Here is a 5511-nt window from a genome sequence, read left to right as displayed (position 1 = left end):
AAAAAAAAAAAAAAAAACCTTTAAAAAACAGCAAGGCATGAGGGTACAGATCTGTAATCCTAGCGCTCTAGAGGCTGAGGTAGGAGGACTGCTGTGAGCTTGAGGCCAATCTCAAGTCATTTTAAGCCAGCCTGAACTACGTAAGTAAGATCATCTCAAAAAACTAAAACAGGGCCAGGGATATAACTCAGTGGCACCGCATCTGCCTGGCAGGCACAAGGTCCTGAGTTAGATCCCCCGTACCAAAAAAAAGGTAGAAAAAAACAAAACAATAAAAATAAAATTACTGAAAGGCAATTATAAGATATCCTGAGGGTCTGGACTTTGTCCTACAGTCAAGGAAGGAAAACCAAAGAAGTTTAAGTCTGCTATTTTCATATCTGTGCATTCCATTTACTATTCAATTTAGATTCAAGTCTATAATCTTGTTTATAAATCTAATAAATTCACCTTTCTAATCTACCCTTCAGGGCATCCAACAGAAATATGACTTCCTACTTGAAGGCTCTTTCTTGTTTTGATTTTGTTTTATCTTTAATGATTTTCTTTTTCTTTTTTTGTGGTACTGGGGATCAAATTCAGGATCTTGCGCTCACAAGGCAGACACGGTGCAACTGAGCTAAATCCCCAGCCATTGATTTTGTTTTTTGACTTTTCACACTCACCTAGTTTCCCTCCTGCCATGGCTGCTCCTTTATTCTTTTTTGGGTTTGTTTTTATTTGGTTGTTTTCATTTTGTTTTTTGAGACAGGGTCTCACTAGGTAGTTCAGCTGGCCTTGAACTCACTACGTTGCCCAGGCTGGCCTCAAAACTTTCAGCAGGGATCCTTCTGCCTCAGGCATGTACCACCATCTTTCCAGGCATGTACCACCATCCCTGCCTGCAGCTTTATTCTGAAGAACCTCTCTTCTTCTTAGAGTCACATTAGAATCAGCACAACCCAAGGTTTTTTCCTTGGCTCTCTCCTTTTCCAAACCAACACTCTCCCTGGGCTGATAATATCTCCTCCTCTTTGACATCATTTCTTTACTTGATTTCTAGGTTACACCATCTCCTGACATTATATCTCCCTCACTCCCACTCCCTCTCCTGAGTGACATCCTCCCAAGATAAAGAGCTGGTGCTCCTCTTCTAGCCGGTCTTTTAATGTTACGAGTGCCCCAGGCCTCAGTCTTTGATCCCCTTCTCTCCATCTCCCTTAACTCCTACTCTCACATACTTTCAAATAGTCCAGCCCAAGGCCGGGTGAGCTGGGAGATTTAGCTCAATGGTTGGGCTCCCTGCCTCACAAGTGCAAGGGCCCAAATTGGATCCCAGATACTGAAGGGGGGAAAAAAAAAAAGAATCAAGTACTCCAGACCAGACCTTGTTCCTAAGCTCGAGAGTCCTATATCCAATTGCCTACCTGACATCACCTGCATATATGAAATCATTTCAACATGAAAATGTCCTTGAGTTTATTCCTGATCCATTACCCCAAATCCACTGCACCCATAGCCTTCCTTATCTCCACCGATGGAAAAACACTCTTTCCAGCTGCTCACCAAAAGTGCTGGAATTGTCTTTGACTCTCTTCTTTCTCTCACTCGAACCAATCTGTTAGGGCATCTTTCACAAATTACTCAGAATATCATTTTCTTGTAATATTCACCCAAACCACCAATCTCTCAGAATACTTTTACAGTCTTTTGTAACATTCTATAGGCCTCTTGGCTTTTTTCTTATCCCACCCCACCCCCATCTCCTTGTGTTCTGTTCTCAATTCAGCAATCAGTTATGTTTAAAAAACAAGTCACACCTCTCTGACCTCACCTTGCCGCACTATCAAGTGCAGTCACACTCACATCTTGCTGGCTACTCCAGTCCACTCTTCAGCCTTAGAGCCTTTGCACTGCTGTTCCTTCCCTACACCCAGAATGATCTTCCAGATACTTACAAAGCTTCTTCCTCACCTCCTTTAACCCTCTACTGAAATGCTACTTACTGAACAAATCTTGTGTTAAATGTCATTTCCTGTGGTGTGAGGCAGCGCACACCTATAATTCCAACACTCAAGCAGCTGAGGCAAAAGAATCTCCAAGAGTTCAAGGCCAGCCTGAATTACAGAGTGAGACTCTCTGTCTCAAAAAATAAATAAATAAAAATGAAAATAAATAAATAAATGTCATTTCTCCACTTTGAAGGATGGACAAATAAAAATCTAAGGTTAAAAAAACTGTCCAAGTTTATCTCGGTTTAAGGAACAGAGCCAGGATTCAATCCTATCCGAAGACCAAAAACTGGCTTTTTCTCTACTAACTTCTACAGTCCAGCCCCCCACCTCTTCTTAGCTTCACCCAGCCTTCGGGACCTTAGTGAATGCAGTTTCTTCTATCTGAAATGCCCTCCCAACCCTCTACACCTCACTAACACATTCCTATTCAGTGTCTTCAAACTAACTAAAGCTGACTCATTCTTCTAGGTGAAGTTTAAAAATTATTACCTGAAAAGTATTCCTGCACTCCCCCTGTAAGTTAGGCTGCCTGCAGTGATAGTACCGCATCCCATCTTTTTCTCCACACCATGTACCACATACCACAATCTGTGATACGTGTACTGTTTACCTTTCTTACTAACTTCTTTAGGGTAAGGAACAGATCTACCAGTACACAGAGATACAGTACACACTCAGTTCTCACTGAATAAAAAATAGCATTAATCTTTAGTCACCCATACTGAAACCTGACATATTACTTTCATAACCAATTAAAAATGAAGTGAGTCAGGCATAGTGACTCACACCTGTAATCCCAGCACTTGGGAAACTGAGACAGGAGAATCACCACAAGTTGGAAGCCAGCCTGTGTTATATTGTGAATTCAAGACCAGCCTTAGTCTACATAGTGAGACCTACATAGTGAGACCCAGTCTCAAAAACCAAAAACTAAATTTTTTTTAAATGAAGTGATAAGTGCTTCAGCATTATCACTACTCATTAAGCAACTCTGAGAAAATTAATCACATTAAGCTTCATCTAAAAAGTAAACACACAAACTTTGCTATAAAAATTAACTATCTCACCAGGCATGGCAGCATGAGTGTGTAGTCCCAGAACTCTGGGAGGCTGAGGCAGGAGGATCACAAGTTCAAGGCTACTTCACAAGTCCTTATCAAGGAAAAAAGAAAAAAGAAAAAAAAAAAAAACAACTCCCAAATTAATGCTCCTTTTCATTCACACTATTGTTAAAGTAATTTTTATTCTACCCTCTAGATATGTTTTTCAAAGTGCTAATGGTTTCAAACCAGCTTGTAATTTTTAAATGGGAAAACAAAAAACAGAAAAACTCAAGCATTCATATACATATTAAGTGCATATTGTTGAAACACATAGTTGTTCTTTACTGAGTTGTAAGGTCAAATGTACATTCTCTATTATGATTTCAAGTCAAAAACTGAAAACCATTGAACTACTGCTACAGATAAACTATCCCTAGAATCATTAAATGAAATGAGAAAAGGGCCTTGTTGCATCCCTAGAACCTAAAACAGTTCCTGGTATACGTATACCAGCACAAATAAGCGATCTCCAATACAGTGATATATTCCAGCCCTTAATTTTCCAAACACATCAATCCTACACTATTCCTCCTCACTGCCCATTTCCAGAGCCCATTATATTCTTCATGCCTGGGCCTTGACACATACCATTCCCTCACACTAACTAAACTTTCTACTCATCAAATCAATGGATGGTTTTTACCACATTGCACTTTCTTGTAAAATTATAGGCACTGCCCGCCTTCTCACTTGAAGGCATAACTCTCTCCATATCCACTTTACAAAAAATTCTGCCTATATTTCTGCATGGCGGGGAGCAGGGGGGCACAAAAAATTATAGGATAAGGTACATAAGTGTAGAAAAAACATAAAAAATTATAGAGTGAATATGCAGAATATGGAAAAATAAGGTTCTTCTATATTATTCATTTAGCTTTTAGTATACTTACATGAAACTAACAATCAGCATGCCATTTTAAAATGTAAAAGGTCTTACAGGTGCAAATTCCCTATGATGAATGTTATCATTATGTATGCCTAAAATGTACCAATAAATGTACCATTAAAAAAAATTTTTAAGGTCATTTGGAGGTTGACTTAAATAAGCAATACTTATTTAACATGGACTACTGAACCTAATACCTTTTTTTTTTGTTCTTTATATGCCTCTTATGCCTTAACCTACAATCTATACCAAAGGTAATCTATGTTTCAACATATTAAACACTTGATTATATCCTACATATTAGAATATATATATATATATTTACATAAATGTCTGTATTATCTTCAGATCTTTTAAAAAATTGTCTGCAACTACTACCTTCTTCCTTTGGCTCTTTCTTTTTAAGTTCTGTTTTACACAGACTTATTCGTTAACATTCCATAGAAAGTGCTGTTCTTTCTCCTGACTGTAACACATAACTTTTAGCATGTGGCTTACAAAATCTTTTTTTTAATTCAACTATAGGGTAAGCAGGTAGAACTATTACCAAATACATATTCTCAGACTTGTCAACACTTGATTATTTGACTTCACAACCTAAGAACTAGTCTTCTTTAGTAGAACTCCTTTCTATCCCTTTCTCCCTGCCTGAAAGCAAACAGAAGAAAGTTTCAACTTTTGCAATTCTAGAATGTTTAAGAGAGAACCTGACAGTAGTTACTTTTTTTTTTTTTTAGCTGACTTAAAGCTCCCACAACGCCCAAATACTTAAAATTCCAACATAACCTTCACACTTCCTGTACAAAGTACTGGTGCTTTAAGCCTCATCATATTCAGCTGTAAAAAAGTTTATTTCTGAACAGATGAAATCAGTTGCCAAACAACCTGAAGTCCTCCATACGAAGACCCCATGAATACCAAACTAAGAAGTAACTTTGAATTGGCGTAACATTACTATATGGTATTGCAGCATCAATAATACATTAACAGAATTATTAACTTCAAGTAGTATTTATTAAATTAAAAGACGTGATTTTTTTAGAGCAAAAAATACACCGGTGCTGGTCTCTTGATTACAAAAGGCAAAAACACTCTTCCAGTTTTTGTTTCTATTCTATCCTGCCAAAAGCTCTAACTGACCTTTGCGAGTGCTGTAACTCGGGTCCCAAAAGCATTGCTTTATAGTGGCCAGAACACAGAACGCCTTCTACAAGGTGGCCCAATGCTTTATTAAACAGAAATTGTACTGCACCCTTCCGATGCCCGGGGCTGTGCTAACGAGACCCTTGCGCTCGCAGCCGACATAGCCACACTGGTGTGCAGCTCTGAGACCAGCAGGGGCTTCAGACTCGCCCCGAAATCGAGTCCAACATCCAGGTGGAGGCAGCCCACACTTCCCCACCCCACCTAGCGCCCCTCTCACGAGAAACCTCTGGTCTCAGACCAGAAACCTCGCACAGTCCCACCCAACAGGTGGGCAGCAGAAAGCGCCGGGTCTCCGGGCGCCGAGCCCAGGCCAGGCCGCGCA

This window comes from Fukomys damarensis, unplaced genomic scaffold, assembly GCF_012274545.1.
Source record: "Fukomys damarensis isolate Sample0158 unplaced genomic scaffold, DMR_v1.0_HiC HiC_scaffold_17, whole genome shotgun sequence".
NCBI lineage: Eukaryota > Metazoa > Chordata > Mammalia > Rodentia > Bathyergidae > Fukomys > Fukomys damarensis.
Note: the sequence above shows the minus strand (reverse complement) of the source record.